Below are 20,966 nucleotides of genomic sequence, written 5' to 3' on the forward strand. Positions count from 1 at the left end.
CACGTCTTGTGTTCAGATGTTCCAGCCACCTCACCTGTGGGTGTTTTGTACTGGACTTCCACGGAGACAGAGTTTCTTTTCATGGCCTTTCCCTAATAAATGGGGAGTTTAATTAGACGCACAACTCAAAGCACAGTGAAGGTCCAAAAGAGAACTGACAGAAAGTTTCCTTGTTTTATTTGAGTATATTTCCGTAATTACCATGGGCCAGATTGCGTCCTGAATCTGTGCTTTGGTGCATCTCTCCTTGTTCCCTTCCCTGATGCAGTACAACCCCTCTCTGTGCAGGCTCCTGCTTCTTCGGTCCGGCCTTTCGGCAACGTTTCCTTGTTCCTAGTACAGAGCACGTGTGGCCAGGCTGCTCACGTCCTCCAGCCATCTTCAGGTACCGTCAGCAGCTGGTGTGAAACTGCTCCTTCACCTTTCTTAATTCCTGCCCCCCTGCAGTGTAATGAAGGTCATCTCAAGGTCAGGCTGGTGCAAAAGATGGCTCCGAGCAGCATTGCACCACCTCCCCTGGAGCAGCGCAGCGTTCCTCAGTACGAGCGAAAAGACCGGCTGATGCTATGTGGCATTTTTGCAATGCATGCAGGGTGACATATGGAAGTGACTACGCTGAAAGAAGCTTATGTGCTGGACCATAGCGGTCAAGCTGTTTGGATTCTGTAACCCTACTGAAAATTAATTGTGCAGCAGCTATCATCTTTTAAAGGCAGAAGTTACTTGTCAGGGTCATCATCTTTTCAGCGATACAGGCTGCCAGTTTTGGGATATGTCTGCAGCAGCCTCTGGGTCCCGGTCAAATGGTGGCATTCGTGACACTTTGCAACACGTGTGGTAAGAAGGGTTAATAGTCGCATTAGAGCAAATCAGTCCAATCTGTCTTAATTGTGCTTGATCAAGCAATTATGAATGCAGATGCCTGGCCCTCATGGTTATGAGGCACAGCTGTAAGCCCTGTACTGAACAAAGCACTTCAAGTCTGACAAAGTAGATACCTCAGAAAAGCAGTAGCAGGTATAAGAAAATAGCTGTACAAGGGACCTAAAGGCTACTTGATGTTTTTTCACCTTTTAAAAATTCTAACTTGAAATGTGATGTGTTGCTTAAAATTGGTTCTAGAATCACCGAACTTCAAGCTCGAAGTTATGACCAAATAAATACGCCATCAGTGCAGGGCCTGCAACCCACGTGCACCTGACTTCTTAAAAAACAGCAAGGTTGCAAGCAGAGCTAGATTGGGGTGTCAGGGCAGCATCCACTTAGCCCTCTGGTGTGCTGTATACATCATGCCATAGGTTTTTATTTCCAGGCTGCTCTGGGCCGTTGCTCCTCATGGTCATCTTCATCTTCTGCGACTCGGCATCACGTCCTCTTTTCATCTCAGATGCTCATGGCTGCGCAGTTCAGGAAAGGGGAAAGCAGAAGGAGGGGAGCATCGGATGAACAAACAAGTCTGATTCTCTTCTGAGAAGGGGCCCTTGGCCACCAGTTCCGCTGGCTGTTTTAGAGGGCAGACGGGCCTTCCTTTCCTTTGAGTCTCTGTCAGGTGATGATGGCAGCTCCTAAGGATCTTTGGTGTAATGCTGCTTTGCCACCTCGACACTCAGTAGCTGTACGGTAGAGCTAATTCCTGTTTGTTCTTTAGCTTCCCAAGAGCACTTACTCATCGTAGCTCCTAATCTGTTTTTTCCAGTTTGCCCTCTCTTCCACCCTCATTTCATGTTTTCATGCTGGTGGAAGGCAGGTGGTTCTTTGATAGTCTCCAACTATTTAACTTTGAGGTCCAGACTGAGAGCAGTTGACTCTGCCACTCCTACCTCCTTGTCCTCTAGCCCCAAGCTTCTGATTTGCTCTTGATCCTTATTTTGAAAGGATTTAATTGTCACAAAGATCATCTGTCCGTCCCTTACTTAGGGAAGAACCTGAATTTGCACTGAGATACTGAATTAATTAGTATTTGGTTGCACTGATTGCTCTCATTGAATGTATTTGGTAATATTGAACAGTGTAGTCAAAAGAAAATGAAACTCTTATAATTATGCTGTTATTCTCTTTAAATAGAGGTTGTTACCCGGTGCAGGAATAGCTGGGAGAAGTCCATGTTATATGATCATTACTTTGCCGTAGGCTGGTTCCCTGCCCCCGCTCCATCATGCTGCACGCACCCAGTTGCTACGCGGCTGTGCGAGCCGTGTTTGTGTGAGTGGAACAAATGGTTGTGGTTCTGCACACGGAAAGAAACCTCGCGGTGGGGAGAAGGCATCAGATGCTGGGTACTGCCTGCCCCACAAATAACCAGCCATGACTTTGATCGGTATAAGAAGGAAAACTGCAGCAGTGATTAAACGTACTTGTAAAGTCAGAGAAGGTTATGTGTCTAGGTAAAAGAAGCATGGTGAGCAAGCCTCGTAGGAAGGGATAGAGGTGAGGAGGTAATGCAACGTGTAGAGGCTGATTTACATTATCTTGCTAGATAAAAAACCTGATCATCTGCAGTCTGTTATTTACAGTTCAGCACTGTGAAGTCAATTACCGAGATGCAATTTAATTAAGACAGGTTAACGCTTAATCTAAGGCACTAAACCCACAACACGTAATTTCAGTTTACTAATCATTGTAATGTTAATGGCTATTTGACATCTGTTCAGTTAAATTGGGCAATATGTTCTGGTGCCAATTTACTCAGTAAATTTCCCCCCCCATTTCCTAAGAGCAGTGTTCTTGGTCACAGTGAAGAATTGGGCACTAGTAATGGAGGGTACAGTTCCTTCTTTAATTCTTGCTACTGCTAATGTTTTGGATAAATCTGGCCTGGGATACAGTTAACCTTTTCATACATTTACATTAAGTAATATTTCTCACCAGAGAGTCGAGTGCTTCTCCCAGTTGTGCCATTGACCTCTCAGGTGACTTTTGGCAAGTTTTTGGCTTGTAAGTTATTCAGTAAAGACTTTCAGCTCTGAACCCAGTTGTGTCTTTGTTCTTTACATAATATTAACTGTGTGAAGGACCTCCCGGATCTAGTGGGAGTCTGAGAAACTGTTTGCTCTCCACTTCATTGTTATTCTGCTTTTGTTTCTCATCATCCTGAGGTAGCTGTACTTTAATAGAAACAGGAGTGAGGAAGGAGGTGGGAAGTCTAAGTATAGCAGTGCTACGGTTGGGAGAGCTGAAGAGAGAACAGGCTGTCACCTAAAGGGCACTTTGGTGGGAGGACATTATGATTGTCTCTGCACTGTTGTGTTAGCTCAGTCTCAAGGGCTGCCTCTGAGAACGTACGTCCGCAGGAAAGACCTGAAAAGCTGCTGGAGTGAGGCCAAGGCTGCATGCACCCCGGCTGCGGGGAGCCCGTGGGGCAGACCATCAGCCCGCGGGCCCATCTAGCACCAGCCCCGCCAATCCCACCAGCACAACACACCCACTTCATCGACCGTACAGCCCGTGCCACGGCCATACCCCGGTCTCGCTGCTCTTCACTACTACCTCGTAGCAAAAAGGAGGGAGGTACAGACCTCACATAGGCAGAGGACTCTGTATGTGTCAGAAATCTTTATCAGCCAGGTGGAGCTCTCTGAAGAAGATGCTTTCAAAGTCTGTAGACACTGAAAAAGATGCGGGCTTCCTAAAGCTCAGATAAGCTCTGACAATCCATGCTGGGGTAATTTCAGCTGTCTGCCGTGTCTCTCTGCCAGCCAGGCATTGTTATGCAAATAGCACAGCTTGAATTGCGCCCACTCCTCCTGTTTTGCCACCCCACAGATGAATTTGAACTGGGACAGGCATGTGGGGACTGTGCCCTCTCGGATCGCCATGGCACGGCTCACTGAGCTCATGAGTCAGAGCCTTCGGATCATGAGCGACCATGCCTGCTCCAGCACAGGTTCGTATCCAAAACCCGAGTTCTCTCTCACTTGTGAAAAGAAATGATCTGCAGGTTTTATCTTTCCTGAGCACTCGGTTCGGTGGATTTTAAAGCACTTACTTGCTATCGAAATAGAAGACTCTGCAGCGTCTTGAGTGGTTCTCTTCTAAGGGCAAGGAATGTTTATTGAATTTCTTCTTAAGTCTTCTCAAATATTTTGCTGCAAAGAGCAAACTGAGCTTGAGCACTTCCCTAGAATTTCTCCTTTCTTCCCCTTGGGACGCTACTGAAAAGAACCTCAAACATGGTTCCTCAGGAAAAGTAATTTTTGTGTGTGTGCACGAGTTACTTCTGATTCGTGAGGTGTGTAAAACTTAGGTGTAAAGAAACCCAGAACTTTTGCCCATTTTTTTCAAAATGAGACGGAGAGTATTAGGAGACATTTGAATGTCGAGAGCCAAATTTCAGGCAATGATTTAAGGAAACCACAGAACGACTGCATTTGTGTTCTAGCATACCCATTCTAAGATGAAAACCTGAATGTGACTGGGGGAGGGAGAGCCCTGATGTGCACGTTGCCAGTGCCCGCTGTGCCGGGCGGTGAGGCCTGAGCACCAGCCTGCTGCTCCCCGGGGAGGCCGAGCCACGCTGGAGTCCTCTGGGTACCCACACCCAGCGCCGTTACCTTTCGCAGGATGGATGGAGACACAGGTATTTTAACTGTATTCGGAGGTTTTGCCGCAACAGTGGAGCTAATGAAGACTACATATGAATTACAAATTTCTTACAACCAATGCGTTTCAATGAGAAGTTAAATGGTTAGCCTGCAGTAGCAGAACGTTCACTGGAATACACTTGCAGTCTGTTGGCTCTAGCAGTGATGTGGCGCAGTTAAAAATACTGATAAAATATCAATGCACGAGTATCTATTTTTCCAGATTCTTAGGGTGGATCTTTCAACAGGGCTGACTAACAAAACCTTACCTCTGTGAGAAAGCGGACAAGATCGGTGTCATCCAAAGGTGTTTTTATTTTTGTCTTGCTTGTTCAGATAACTCCTTAAAAGTGAGAAAAACTTCATTGTATTTTCCCACCACTAATATGATTTAATACAGGTAAGAGTGGCTATTCATTCAAATGTAAGAATAATGATACGTCTTTAAGGTAGAAGGCTAACAGGGCTTAGATTTGGGAAGCATTTGCCTGCTTCTGCGTGTAAGGATTTTTGCGTAATCCTAAAAATGTTTTCTTTGTTCAGTGAAATCACGTTTCACTAGCAGCATAGTCTTCAAAGATGTTCTGGTAGGCTTTTCTGCAGAGCTGCCTCTCTAGGTGAGCCACATATAAAACTTGGTGTGAGCTAGCTTTTGCTCCCATGGAGACCTGATGGGCAGTCGGTAGTTTTTAAAGTGTTTTGTGCTGAGCAATGGTCCAAACTATTGCTGTTATTTTTGTGTCTCAGATTACAAAAGCAAAATCTTCATTTCTAAGCATAATAGTTCCGTGTGTGCTCAACTCTTAAGTGTGATTTTTACAGTTACAAATCTAGCTCTCCCACTCTGCAGAGCCATGGGAGTCAGGCTGACAAACCTTACTGAGGGTAATCATGTGAGTACCTCCCTTCACAAATCCCAGGGCAACTCGTTCGTCTTCTTAGACCCAACAGAATTATCTTTTATTCATGTTAATAGAAACATCACTGTCGCCTGTGACGTTTGTGTGAGTAGGGACTTAGAACTGGATCTCTTCCTAGCTTGAGAAAGTTTTTATACTGTAATTTCAGAACTGGCATTTGTAATTACACCATAAAAGAAGGTAATATGTGAAAAGAGTTCAACTGCTCTTTCCAGGATGGAAAATATATATTGTAATGCATTCAGAAAACATTCCAAGGGTAGAGGATCAAGTTGTATTTGATTTTCTCATTCTCTATAATAATCATTTGTGTTGTCTTGCAAAGCTCCAGCTTTGAAGTGCAATGCATAAAAATTCTGCAATACCAGCAACTGTTTCTCTTTAGTTATTTTCCAAGTCATTTGATTTCCTCAATAGAATTAACTATATGGAGGTCTAACAAGTTGTAATTAATGTATTCAGACGTTTTCTTTTGTGACAGGCTAGCATGTGAGTGACAGCGCGAAGGGAAAAAGCAGAAGAAAATTGGATGCTTGAGAAGATTATCATAACAGAAAAACTGACAACTTTTTGGCTCTTGAATAACATATTGTATTACACTGAAAAGGAAGGAAAAAAGCCATTTCACAAAAAAGCCCCCATGGCTTAGAAATATTTTCAGGAGGGGAAAGATTTTTCAAAAGCCTTTTTAATATTAGACAGATCCGAATATTAAAGTTCACAAATAGTTTATCAAATGCCACAGTGTGTGTAACGTGGAATGCACGCGTACGTGAGAGAAGGAAGTCTCCCAGAGGCAGTCGTGGTTTAGCTGTGCGCCCTTCGCTAGGCCTGGAAGCGTCTCCTGTGCGGACTGCAATAGGCGGGGGCGCCCAGCACCTGGGCACGGGTGCGAGGCAGGGGAGCAGGTATGGAGCACCAGCTCATCAGTGGAAAACAGGCTCCCCGGCTCATATGTTGGCAGGGAGTTTTGCCTACAGCTTTGCACCCTTGAAACTGGCTTCAGGGGAAGTGAGAGCAGGGAAGAGGGGAGGAAGATTTATATATAGTTACGTATGCGGATTTGTGAGTGTTCAGACATGTTCTGCTTGGGACACAAAAGCGTCGTAATGAGATGAAGTCTGTCATTGTACAAGTCTGTTCACAAAAGCGCTCGGAGCCCTCTGCGCTGGTACAGTCTTACCGGTACCCCTCCTCCTGGCCTGGGGGTGTGAGTGGGGAAGCCAGAGAAGAAGCTGATAGCCTGCCTGCCTGGAGCGGTGCTCAGCCTCCGAGCCGCTTTGAGCAGGGCGCCTCACAAAGCAACCGGGAGAGGTGCGCTGGGTGTCGTGTGGTGACGGCACGTTGGTTTGGGGACGTTAGTCCTCCTCCTGTCTTAGCTTGCATGGTGTTCTGGACAGTAGGATCTTTCACTTGGTCATCCTTGTGTGGATGTTTGCAGTGCAGTAAGAGTCAATTGTATAGAATCATTGGATCGTTTAGCTTGGAAAAGACCTTTTAAGATCATCAAGTCCAACTGTTAACCGAGCACGGCCACATCCACCACCGAACCATGTCCCTCACCACCATGTCTACGTGCCTTTTAAGTATCACCAGAGATGGCAAGCCAATCACTCGCCTGGGCATCCATAACCCTTGAGTCTTTGCTGCCACATGGGTCACCATCCCCTCACCATGGGTCGCCATGCCGTCTCCTCCCCTGAGACGGCAGACCCAAGGACCTTGCTAGCACACTGTCCCTCAAACTTTGGCATGCTGCCCCCAGGCTTATCTCTAGGGAGTCTGGTTTTATCCCTTTCAGGAGCTTGTCATAGTTTGTTGATGGGATCAGCAACATCAGAACCACCCTGAATAAATACCGTGTACTCATTTTCCCCGTTCTGCACTTTGTTTGGGCTGCATTTCGCCAGCTCTGGTCTGACTGGGCATTGCATTTGTATGTAGGATGTTTTCTGAAGCTTTATGTGGAAGGTCAGACATTCTGGTGATGAGCCTGGCTGCAATATCTACATGGAACAGGGGTAAGAAGAGAAGATTTCTATCCAGGTCACCTGGATCTGAAGATAAAGTTGAAAAGCCAAGAGAAGAGTCTTATTTCCTTTTCATTTGAAGAACTATTTTTGTCTACGTGAGCTGCTAGTCTGATCTCAGAATGGGAAATGTATAGGCAAAGTCATGTGCTTTTATGAAGAAAGGGTATGTTAGGAAGGAGGAATGGTTGAAGGAAAGCGGCAGGAAGGTCTTGCCTCGCAGCTATCCGCTGGATGGATGGAGGAGGGCTGCTGTCCCTGGGGCTGTCAGCCAGGCAGTGGCTGATGCCAAATTCGGAGAAATGGGCTCAAGTGTTGGGAATTTTTGAAGGGGTTTTTCTTCCAGCTTCGGGGCAAAGGAGCTTGGGTTGTTTGTACTTAGTCTGAAGTTGCTTGTTTGGCCCTAGAATCGTAAAACATGAACAAGAGCAAAGCCTCTACTATTTGGCTTTTATTTTTTAGGGGTGTTGGTGGAAGAAACCCCCCTAACCGTGAGTTTCCTGGGTTTGTAGGTAGCTTCTAAGAGGGGAAGATGACTTGACCAGTGTGAATCTGAGTCTGGGCTGAGCGGTGTGACAGAGCATTATTCCTGTGTTGCTTACAGGAAACACAGGGTCAGCAAGCCTTCCTTTGCAGGCAGAGAACCACTGGTCCTGTGCTTTGCTCTGTGCCCTTCCCAGGCGGTCCATAGCTGCCTCCTGGCAGTGGCCATCAGCGGCCTCAGCCCATCCCCTTTCGTTCAGCACCAGAGGCGGCTGGTTCGCATTTCAGAAGCTGGGATTCCTCCTTGAGAAGATGCATTGGATGATTAAAGGACGGCACCAGCTGCCTTTCCTCCCTCACTGTCATCCATCCCCTGCAAGGTCATCTGTATGCTTGCCCCTTCATGTTTATTTCTGAGCCAATAAAGTTCCCATTTGCTCTGGTACATTTTGTAATCCGCAGCTTTCAGACCAGAGATTGATTATCGTATTCCTAGATAAAATCAAAGCACAGTACTTAAAACAGATTTCCACTCAATTATTTCCCCCAGACAGCTTAAATGGTGCTTTGAAACCCAAGATTAACTCAGTAGTGGCTGAGAGATACATATCGGCATTTTTCTTCTGGCCTTGCTAGATTTTGTTTTTAAAGCAATTTTAATGCAGGTTCGTTAATGTCCATGAAACAGTGGACTAATATTTGAGCCTGTGTATGATATCTGACCAGGTGAGCTTACATCTATCAGCAGTAACTCTCGGTTTCAGAACCTGGCCCTCTGCTTGCAGAATTTGGTGCAGAACTACTAGAGCAGAGTCTTGGGGGCACAAATTAATAGCTTCGTTTTCCGGGGAGGTCAGCCTGTTCCCAACGGGTTTTGTAAGCTGTTTAATAACAACTTGCATTTGCTGCAGCAATGAGGATGAATGTGCGTTGCTTGGTACGCTAGAGCTGCCTTGTCTCCATTTCGCTTAAGCAAAAACCAAATCAGATACATTTTATTTGAGCCCCTCTCAGGTTTGTGTTCCCGGCAGTTGTTGGGCACATTTGAGTTTCCTTTTTCCTCAGTATCCACTTCCTTTTTTTTTTTTTTTTTTAAACTGGGCAGATACTGTTTTCTTTGGAAAGAGGTCACCAGGAGCAAAAGAGGACTAGACTCCAGCAAGCACAGTGCCTGTGCTCCTGTGCCCTGCTTCTCATCGATTCCCCTGATGTTAAACCAAGCTGGGAGGAACACAGTGACTATTATTTAATTGCAGCTTGTCTCTGTGGGATGTCCCCACACAGCCTGGCTAATAACTGCTTCTTGACCTATGTTTCTCTCATTTTCCGAAATTTCCGATGCTCTTTGCATAGGCCTTCAGGGCTGTAGACCTAAAGAACAACGCTATAATAGGTTACCTGGTCTTTGTCTTAGCAAGATCCTACCAAGCTATTCATATCCCACAGGAGATATGCTGGCTAGCAAACCAAGTTCCTGGTAAAAATTGCAATCCTAAAATGCATTGGCTGGAAAGTAATTTACGGGTTTGAAACAGAAATGCAGAGCTCCTGGTGGGAGTTTACCTCTTCTCCCAGTTTCCTCTGCATGACCTTCAGTTTGGATCAAGACCGTATTCGAGGAGCTACAATTCGGCCATTTAAATGCGTGGAAGTGAAATTCCCAAGGCTGTCAGGAAGGCAAAAATGATCTTAAAGGAGGTTGTTAGAGACTAGGATCGGAGGAGAACTCCTTGTTAGTATTTGTTCTAACATTTTGAGTTGGGACTGGATAACGTTTTTGTACAAAATGTTTTCAATGAAAATATAAATTGAATCCCAGCAGGCTTTGAAAAATACACATTATTTTTGAGTCATACAGCAGATGGAGGCTTTAAAAAAGTATTATTTTGCTTAGGTTTACGGATATCTTGTTTAGAAATTTCTTTTAATTGCCATTTTCTTCTGAAAACATCAGTGTTACGTTGATAGGGGTAAGATTGACCATGTCCAGGAGAAAAAAAAAACATATTTAGCCCAAACCAGCTATCTGAACGTTTTGTTTCACCAGTATGTTAGCTTTTCTTTTAGTTAGGCTTTTCTGATTTTCTTCTTTTAACGTGTCTCAGATTGATCAGTGATCCCGAAGTATCTCTTCCTTGCCTGGTTCTACTTGAAACCAGGGCAACATAAGTGAGTTCTTCAGTTCCATGGAGATAGTTTCATAATCCAGAAAATTGAGATGCGGTTCAGGGAAGAAGGCATCCTTCATCTCTTCCTTGCTGATATCGAAGTTTAAATTGAAACTGTGACAACAAAGTCCAGTATCAGTTATGACAAACCGCACCTACACGTAGTGTGGGATGGTTCCGTAGCTCACAAACAGATCACAGGTAGTAGATTAGACAAATAATTGGAAAAGAAATCTGCAGCCCGATCCTCCGGCCGCAGTCAGCCGCACGCAGTTATGCTGCAGCGTCAGTGGGGTTATTCCGGCTATTCCGATTTACAAGTACAGTTGAGATTAGAAGACTTTGAAAATTAATGTGATGGAATCAAAAGAGCTGCTAAAAAGTGTGACTCATCAAGGAGGCCGGGACACCCTAAAAGGCATTATGATACAGGATGATGACACGTCTCCTTTGGTGATTTTTTCATCTTGAATTTTCCTCTCTTTTCTTTTTTCCTTGCAGAGCCACAGTACAGGTTAAAGTGCACTCTGAAAAGCAGCATGTGGAATAGCTGCATAATTTTGCAATCTCATGTTAAAGCAGCTGCATCTGCAGCTCATTTAATGGAAGTTTTACCACTTTTTTTCCTTTTACCGTATCATATTCAAAACTCAGTGAAGATAAACTTCAAATAATGTCTGTATATCATGGAAGATTCAAACCCCTGCAACTGAAGCCATATTCCCTAACGTGCTGTTCATGAGCAGCGTTATTTCAATCTACCAGTAGAAGTGAAAACAAACATTTGGCAGTGTTTATTTTTGCCCCCTTGGGACAAATGATGGAGGAGTTATTTGCTCCAACCTTTAATCAATTTTAGGGAAACAGCACTAGTATACCTTGAACATCCATGTTTTCTAATTGGCTCTTTTAAATGTGAAGTCTCCCATAATTCACAGATGAGATTTACAGCTGAGGGAGGGAGAGGAGCAACCAGCACCTACCAGTTGTCCCTTTGATGGATCTGATTCAGCAGTGAAAATGGCAGAGCGGAGTTGTGTGCTACAGCTTGTTTGCAGATCAAAATGCAAAACATGGGCGATTTCTCTGGCTTCAGTTGATTCACTGCTCTGCAAATCTGTATCTGCACTAACAGCAGAGATGCACAAGCAATACTAATACTTGATTTAACACATCCAAATCCATTTATTTTATGCGTGGTAAATTCTTCGGACTGAATCAGTTTATGTAATTCATCCAAGGACTTCTCGTAGGGTGCAAAGAGTTTGATGAATCTATTTTTTGCACTTACTGTGGTTGTGAAGTGTGGTGTTTGTGCCAGCATCTACAGAGAGCACTTATGGTGAGTTACAAGAGGAGTCAAAGGTGGAGATGAATCTTATTGTAGGCCTGCATCCAGAATGACACGGCAGGCAGTACCGAGCAGAGGAAAAGCGTGAGGAGAAAAGATCGATGGTAAAGAATGGCTTGTGCTTTTTTAATGCGTGTGATCCTGTCTGGCTTCACTGGGAGTCTCCCACAAAGCTCTGCAGACCTCAGACTGAATCAAAGCCCTGTGTTCGTGTGCGCAGGGAAATCTGAAGGGAGGTGTAATGACAGGCATTCCCAGCAAAGGGCAAGTAGCTGACGGAAGTTCGGAGTGTCATGGTAGGTACGTAGGGTTTGAGGCTGAGACGACATTCTAGGATTTAATTAGACTTTGCCTGTTGTCCAAAGGTTTGTCCTGAGAGTTTGACCCATGTAAAACTGGTTCAGTCAAACCAAAGGATTTTGAACTATTGTCCCCTGAAAACAGAGAGGTATTGATTCCAGTGCGTAACACGTGGTCAGAGGGGAGTCTGGCAAGGCTCCTTTGGCTCCGCTGCTCAGGTCGTTCGGAGAAAGATTAAAACGGAGCATGCTGCAATTGCATTTTGCCTTTATTTTCAGTGAATCAGTAACTTTTACTGGGATATCAAATTAACCAGCTGGCTAACCATCAGGAAACATATGACATCTTGCAAAAGACATTCTGATATCAAAGGACACTTGAACATCAACTTTTTGTTTAGCTGATGTCCTTATGTTGGACATTTCTGGGTAGTTTGTTTTTATTGTAGTAAGCCATTTGATTTTTTTTTTTGACATCTTCCTCATTTTCTGATTTATGACTAGGCTAGATTGCTTTCTCCCAGTAGGAAACTTTCTAATGATTTAACAGCAAATGCCTCTGACCGTTAATCAAAGTAATGTATTTGTGCTTATCAATATTGATTAAAAGTCCAGCATTGTCTTGTTTATTATCCAGTGAAAAGGGAGGCTGCCTTTCTCTTTTTTACTCACGGTTTACTTCAAATTAGTGTATGTGCACGCTGTGATTCTGAAATCTGGATAATGATTCCTTACATATGTGCTCATGTATTTTTCCGTATTTGAAATATACAACATTCTATTTAGAAAGTGCACAGTTCAGTGAGGTACCTTTTCATTTGGTCTCCAAATGTGCTCAAATGCATTCACTAATAATAAATAATACAGTTTGATAAGAACAAAGAATTAGATGTTGTTATTTCTTCAGACACAGTTCACTTCTGTGTAAAGTAAGCGCAGTGTAAAACCTGGCACAAGTGCGACTTCTGGTTGACTTTGATCTCTTGTATGGTGGTAAAATGAGAAATAACTTAATGCAAGTGTCATGAGGTCATGGTTGACTGTTGTGCTGGAGTGAGTGCATGAGCCCCTGTCCCTGGCAGGGAAGGAGTTGATATTAGCTGCTGCTGGGAGAGCCTGCAGCTGTAAGGAGCTCTAACTGCAGGGCCCAGGTCTGGGGTCTGCGCTCATTTTGAGGAGTCACTGGCTGGGGAGGGAGGTAGCTGAAGAGGACATCAAGTCAGCAAACAACAAACCTGGGAAATTAAAATTTTCCTTAAAACCCCAGGAGTTTGTTAACAGTGGTGGTTTTAAACGACGGGTGTTTGCTTGTGCCGGCACCGAGCCCAGGAGCTGTAGGGTGAGCTGGTAGAGGTGGCAGCCGTGCCCGAACTCAGGTGTTGGGGGGCCCTGGGCGATTGTGGCGGGGCGAGGAGCGCTGTTTGCTGCTGCTGAGCGCATTTTCTTTCCTGTTCAAATGTGGAAGGGTTGTTCTATTATCACAGGTTCACACGCTGCCAGCTGCAGCATAAATTACCATGTACAAAGCAACACGCATTGTTCCAATGTTATAGGCTCTGTTGCTACCGATTACCATTTTTAAAGGTTTTTTGAGCGCGGTCCCAGCCCATGAGCAGTTTAAATGCTGAGCCGTCTGGTTTTCAGAGCCAAGGACCTAAGCATTGTCTAGATTCAACTCCCAACGCAATGGTAACCACAGCCATCTGGTATCACCTCAGTATTCCTTTGCAGTCCCTTACCTGTGTCACCCGTCACGTCGTGTTTCAGGATTAAGGGTTTTGGATGCCAGTCATTTCTTTGTGCCTCTTCAGTCCTGGCCACAGGCTGCTACATGGACGTGTCTCAGCAGGGCAGAGAGGGCTCTTCTGGCCATCTCCATTGCCTTGCAGTGGTTCAGCTTGCCTTCTCCATCCTCGCGTTGGGGGAATAATGTGTTCCTGCCATGGGAACGTGTCCGTTTTGGGCTATTCTCATCTGGGAGCAGCAGAAGAGAATGATTCGGTTTTTGTCTTTGCCTGTGACATCTGAGCAGCAGGAACGTGGTGGGGAGGGAGGTTCTTCTTCTGTCACCCATTAAAAATGATAATGATGATAGGAAGAGTTAAACACTCCACATACTTGTACTTCTCTTTATCATTAGTGTAGAAAATAGCGCAGTAAATACTGTAATCTGGCAAATGTTAAGTATTTGAGGTGCATCCATGCAAATTTAGGTGCAGGATGTGTAAAGCAGCTATCAACTTAATAACTGCAATGTGAAGCTCAATGATGTTTGAGGCTAAAATAATTGCATTAAGGCCAGTAGTATGAAAGATCTGTGAAGTCAAGTACAATACCTTTGTGTGGCTGGAGGAAGCAATATTTAAGTGTAGCTGCTCTAGTGCCTGGCATTTATTGAACAGGGTCTTTACCTTCTCCATGCTGAGAAATGCTGAAATAATCTGGGAGACAAAAAAGAAAAATTTTGTGTCTGTTTCTCTTTTAACTTCTCTGTTACCTAAATACAATAGGGTCTGGAGCGGGCAACGTCCGGAGCTCTAATTCCAGTTGTGGTTCCATGTCTCTGCTTTCCCAGCCTTGATCTCACCTCTAGTCTTCTGATGCCAGAGACCACCACGGGCACGGCTCCTGTCTGCACCAGCTGCCAGTTCAGTTCTGAGGCTTCAAAACCAATCAGTCTTCTGTTTTCCTAATTTTATACTTTATGTATCTGTACGAGTCCTGGGAGCCTGGCAAAGCTTGGTAGCTTACAGATGAGTTTTTTTAAAAGTCAGGTTTCTGAAGTGCAAGTTGTGCAGCTTTCACCTGTGACAGCATACACAGATAGTCCTGTCTGAGGCAACCTCTTTAGCACATCTTTCTTCGTAATATTCTGCTTTTTCAGCAAGATAGGACGCATTTTCTTAAGATTCAGACTTTATGCACTGATTACTTCTTCTCTGCTATGGCTTAACTTCTCTGGCATGGCTTAACTTTGAAACCAAATGAAAGAAAATCCAATAAAGATAAATGGGATGTCTTTAAAGGATCCAAAAGAAAATACAATAGAGTCAGCAATGAATTTGAAAATACAATGGGTCGTGGAACTTGAGGATAATGGTTTCTTTATGAGGTTAGATCTGTTCACAAAGGCTTGGAAGCATTTAAGATAATGAATTGCTTTAGGAGTAATACTTTTTCAAACTATCATGGCCGTGATTCTCTCCATGTTCCTGTCTAGCCACGAAGTATTCTAGACTGGATGCATAAAATAGTAGCTTGAAAATTACGCCAAGCAGTGTGGAGTAAGTATTGGCAAAGAACAATTCAGCTTCCTGTAGAATTCTGCATGGAAAACATGGTTAATATGCTTTCTCAGCAACTGAATCTATTTATCTCTTTCAGGTCTCCTGCTGCCAGTGATGACTTGGAATTTCTGCTGCTCCTGAGAGACGGGTGAGTCGCTTGAACAGTTTGTTCAAAATAGGCCGCCAATGATCGGATCAGCAATTGTACATTACCCAGGAATGGTCGTCTTCAAATGTATTCCCTGTATTTGAAAGGAATTAATTCCTTCCAGAATTTGGGCGGTCAGTGTTGGCAACACAGGTGATGAACCAAAGAGCTGTTTTTTCTTCCTTACTGGATAACTGAAGCTCTGAAAACAAATGTCTGATGAATCACAACTGCAAGAAACAATACGGACAAACATATTTATACTTATACCAGACACTTGAATGAATATTTGTAGTCGGGTGGTGGGATACCTATGAGTTAAAGCAAACAAGTAGTCTGTACCCATATAATGCATATTCAGAGAGGGCTGTTTCAGATTTCAAGGTCACCGCTCTCGGTGCAGACTGTGTGTGACGCTTCAGCAATGAGTCACAACACAGGATTTCGCTGTGTTTGCTCTCATACAGCATGTGGCTTGAACAGCTTGCTCCCTGCATGCTACCTTATAATTCTCGGTCCAAACTTCGTGTAAATATCCCAAACGCTAGGAATTCTTTCTTTCTTTATAAGCCTGTTCTACGATATCTGTTTAATAAGATTTGTGCTTGAGCTGTCATTTCTGATTACACGTTACCCTTAGTTTATGTTGCTTCCTTCCCAGTGGTCAATGGTACGAATGTCTGCATGGAGCTTAATGCCTTTCCTATTTCTTCTAATGCATAAATGCCTGAAAACTGATCAAAACAACCGTCCTACTTTCTATATTTTTTTTCTGCCAAAAGGTTCAAATGTAATGAAAATCAAATGTTCAATGAGCATAAGACAGATTTTCCAGAAGAAACAGACACATTTACCTTGTTTTGAAAGATGGATGAACACTATTAATTTTGATATACTCTCTCTCTAATGTCTTCTCACTTGACAGTTGTTATTTAAAGATTTTGTTCTAGGTTATTGCTGTGCTTATGTTGTAGAGTCATTTTACACCAACACATGGCGCAGTAACTTAATTATAAATAAGTGGGTTTAAGCCAAATGTAACGGAACTAATATTTTCTTACCCAGAGTCTGCTTAGTCTCAGATACGGTAACGATCTGGTGGCGTGGTGTGTGTTCCACTTCCATTTGCCCCGCTGAAGGAGAATATCCTGAGGTGCTGAGCTTGTGAGAGTTGGGCTTTAGATCTTCTCGCAGGATCCATGCGGTTGGGTGCAACGCCGTGTGAAAATGATGACGGGCAGCGCCAGTGCCAGCCGTGAGGTTTGCGGAAGCTATGGCTCTGCCGCAGAAGTTATAGTCAACAACTGCCTAAATTTCCGCAAAAATATAAGTCAAAATTAGAGGGAAATTATAAACAAGGCTGTGTGCTGAACTGTGCATCTCTACTGATGAAAACTTTGTTACTCGTATCTCTAACCAATATCTGCATTTGATACCACATTTGAGTATCTGCATTTAATACTTATTTCTGGTCAATTATGAGACCATGTTTGTAACTTCCTAGCCACTCACACCTGTTGAAATTTGCCTCTGTGCCAAGGGCTGTCTGCCTTTATTAACTTTGCAAAAAGGAGGCCCAAAGAGGAGTTGGAGAGACTGAGGTGGCTGTGCTGACTACATGCCCAGACCTCGGCTGCGCTCGCCCAGTGGATCCGCACCCAGGAAAAACATTCTCTGCCTCGCTGGGCCTGCTTCTGGAGTAATACTCAATTCAGCGCGACTAAGGAGTCGTAACTTCGGGTTTGCAGTCATAAGGCAGAGCCTCAGGCTCTTTGCTGAAACCTTCCTCCATTGAAATGCAGTGGAAATCAACCACATAAATCCAGACTTCCCCATGGTCACACGCCAGAGGCAGCACATATGGTGCTGAGAATGATGTATAGTGCTAGGCTTGCCTTTGATCCTTGTGCTCTACCTCCGTTTGTCTTTGGTTCCCTGTCTAATTGCCAGCTTATTAAATCAGAATTGAGCTGGGAGTGCCGTGCTGGGAGGAAGCAAAAGACCGATGTCTCTTCTCACCTGAAGGCGAGTGGCGCCGAGCTGGTGTCAGGCATGTCCCCAGGAGACAGCAGCATCAAAAGGGTTCACCAGAGCCGACATAAACTGATCGCTTGATATCAGTGTGGTGGTGGGAGGATTTAGACCTGCTGTGCTCACCTATTCAGACATGTCTGCCTAGTCTAGAAGAGTAAAAAGGGATGCTGGTATAAAGCATTACAGGGTATTATTTTCACACTATATTCTTAAGCAGAAAAAGTGATAGGTATTGTTCAGCCTGAGCCCTTTGATGCGTGCTATTGTTAACATTAATTTTAAATCCTTTCAAAGCCATCTTCAAAATGTCTATTAAAATATTTAATTGTAAGGTGCTTTTTCTTCTTTTCTTTCTTCATCACTCTCAAGTATATTATTCTTTATCTTAGAAAATGAAGCACCTGTGACTTTGACAGCCCATGCAGGGAAGGGAGATGATCGAAGAGTGCAAGAGGGTAACAGCAGCAAATCATTCAGAGCCCCGAGTTTGGGAGGTTAACTTTTGTTTATTAGAGGATTTGTAGGACTTGGGAAGGAAACTGACTGCTTGTAATTCAGAATTAGTGCCTGAAAGCTTCAAGTCATCTTTACTGATTGTAGCTGTTCTCAACATACCAGCAGAGGGGGACTGAGCAGAAATATTTACTGGCATCTAACCTGAAGGAGATTCTCCAAGCTACAAAGTGTGTTTAAGTACCTGCCCGTCACGGACTTTTAATGGGAAATAAATACTGAGCCACCCTTTGGGGCTTTCAGAACTTCCCCTCATACGTTTATCCTAGCTCTCCCCTTTCCACACTCACTGTGGATGGATTGATTCTAAAAGCTGTGGGACACCCTTGCCCGGAGATCTTAATCGCAGGGCTTTATGAACCAAGGGGCCTGAGGCTGGCGGCAGAGGGGGGGTTGAGCATCTCTGGCGAGCAGGGACACGGTCGTGCCATGGATCTCGTGCAGGAGATGTGTGCCATGGCCACGTAAGCCACTGGTGACACCTGGAGCATTGCTTACGGCCAGTGCGGAGGCCAGCAGGTCCATGCAGAAAGACCTCCTGCTTTCTGCTACAGAGAGAAGGTCCTAGGAGTGAAAAGAACCCCTGTCATCATTCACAGGATATGAATACCCATGAATCTGAATACTGCCTTCTGTCCCTGCCGCCTAAGGGCTTGCATGTGTGGGGAATAACACCGTAACTGCTCCTTCCTTATGGCTGGCTGAAGGGTTTCTCACCATAGAGAGAAGAGGAAGGGGTCTGTCCTCAGTGTAGTTCTGATTGCTGGGGAAGAGCTGGTGGACAAGTGAAGGTAGATGGGAAATCTGGGAGAGACTGACTGTGAAATGACCGAGGCTACTCCTGTAGGAAAGGAAGAAGCATGGGCAGCAATTTAAGTGTGATAAGCTCTGGAGAAGGCGACCTCAGCAGGTGCAGGGAGCCGGGAGGTAGGATCCCTTGGGATGCGGTCTAAGGGATGAGGAAGGGCAGGTGCTGAGAGAGAACCGATAGACACACAGCAGCTGAGCATCCTCCTGCACAGGGGTGGTAGGAATATAGTAATAACCGCTAGGGCAGGATCAGGAGCTCCTTTAGGACTTGAAAATCTGAAGAAGTGGTAAAAAAGCAGAGGCACTTGACAAGAAATGAAGGTGAAGGCATAGCACAGGCATATAATGGTAAAATGAAAAGCCTAAGGCAAAAAATGTGTTTCATTTAGCAAGCGAGATAAAAAGCAGGAGGAAGTAGTGCTATAAATACATTATAAATAAAAAGATAGGAGATGAAATATAGATCTAGTGCTTGACAATGAAGTGGCTGCCTACAGAAGTGTCTAAAATGCTGTGATAACCTACTTAATTTTGACCAAAGTGTAGAATAAGGGGACAGAGCAGAGAACAAAGAGACAAGAGTTTATTTGGATTGGCTAGATAGGTCAGTGTGCTGGTTTTGGCCAGGGTAGAGCTAATTTTCCCCACAGAAGCTGGTACGGGGCTGGGGTTTGGGTTTGTGCTGGAGCAGTGCTGGTAACCCCGGGGTGTTTCCGTTCCTGCTGAGCGGGGCTTGCACAGAGCCAAGGCCTCTCCTGCCCCTCACCCACCCCAGCAGCGAGGGGCTGGGGGGCACGAGGGGCTGGGAGGGGACACGGCCGGGACAGTGGCCCCCACTGCCCCCAGGGCTGCCCCACACCACGCGGCGTCACGCTCAGCACACGGAGCCGGGGGAGGAGGAGGAAGGGGGGACGCTGGCAGGGACGGCGTTTGCCTTCCCCAGGCACCGTTGGGCGCGGTGGAGCCCTGCTGCCCTGGGGGTGGCTGAGCACCCCCTGCCCATGGGGAGGAGGGGGTGGGTTCCTTGGGTTGCTCTGCTTGTGTGCGCGGCGTTTGCTCTCCCCGATAAACTGTCCTGATCTCAACCCGCGAGTTTTCTCACTTTTACCCTTCCCATTCTCTCCCCCGTCCCGCCGGGGGCAGGTGGGCGAGCGGCTGCGTGGGGCTGAGCTGTGGCCGGGGTTAAACTGCAACAGTCAGGACACAGGATCCGAGGAAATTCTCCTTAGAATTAGAAATAATTAATCAAAACTATTTTTGAACAAGGAGCAATTATTTTTAACAGCTTGTGGAGCTCAGAGGAGGTCTCAGAACTATCAAAATGCAAATACAGATCCTAAATATAAAAAGGAAAAATACAGGCTAGTGTATTATTGACTAAAATCCTAACAAGTTCTCGGAAAGGCTCTGAAATTAATTAATGAAAAAAATCAATCCATAACACTTGGAAGAGGTGACTAAAATCAAAACAAAACAGCCATTATGGATTTGTCAAAAGCATATCACAGTCTAATTAACTGACCTGGTGGGTAAAAGGGGAACAAATAGTTACGACATACTTTGACTTCTGTGTTTCCAGGTAAGCTAGAGATGCATCTAGGTGTGAGGTGCATGTTCAGCTGTCTGAGAAATTTGTTTTAAGTAGTAACTGTCACCATTTGCCTGCAAATCTGGGAAAGCCTTTCAAGTGAGAGTCCCAAAGGGACCTGCCTTGCTCTCAAGTCTGTGCTCTATTTTAGTGATTTCTGTGATGGAGAACTTGTAAGATTTGCAGACGACATGGAGCAGGGAGGGATCACAGGAACTCTGGAGGACAGATCTGAAATAAAAAATGATATGAAAAACTGAGGTGATGCTTCTGAAAACCCCAGGCTGAAATGCAATGAAGTAAAGTCTGAAGCAGTGCAGAGGCGGGAGGACTAAGTGGGGGAGACAGAAAAGGACCAGGGTGTTTGGAGTGGCCGACAAATTAAGCATGAGTAAAGAGTGCAAAGCTCTTGTCAAGGAGGGAGACTCCATCTGGAGTGTATTCACAGAAGGGTCACGGGAGAGGGGACTCGGGAAGGCGTCCTGCTCTGCTCTGCTCTGCTCTGCTCTGCTCGGCCCGCGGGTGACTCCAGGCGGGCTGCGCTCTCCGCTGCAGGGAATGCAGAGGGAATAGGGAGATGTCTTCTGCTAATAGGCTTAACTTATTGGAAGTCTGGACAAGGAGAGGTTTATTTGCCATAGTTGGAAAGTTTGTGACAAAGATTCATTTTACAAAATGATAACTAAATCAGCTTCAGGAGGATCTGCTGCTGTGTATGTTGTGCAGCATCAAAGCACGGGTAATCGCCCACAAAA

General features: G+C 44.9%; 1 long non-coding RNA gene across 1 annotated transcript in view; it reads left to right on the forward strand.

Annotated features, from left to right (window-relative positions):
• Positions 1-15,272, forward strand: part of LOC142058309 (uncharacterized) — a 68,636-nt gene extending 53,364 nt beyond the window's left edge. Inside the window, exon 4 of the long non-coding RNA XR_012660900.1 lies at positions 15,216-15,272. This is a non-coding gene — a long non-coding RNA (uncharacterized LOC142058309). The remainder of the gene's footprint in view (positions 1-15,215) is intronic.
• The last annotated feature ends 5,694 nt before the right edge of the window (positions 15,273-20,966 follow it).

This window comes from Phalacrocorax aristotelis, chromosome 6 (genome assembly GCF_949628215.1).
Source record: "Phalacrocorax aristotelis chromosome 6, bGulAri2.1, whole genome shotgun sequence".
Taxonomy (NCBI): Eukaryota; Metazoa; Chordata; class Aves; order Suliformes; family Phalacrocoracidae; genus Phalacrocorax; species Phalacrocorax aristotelis.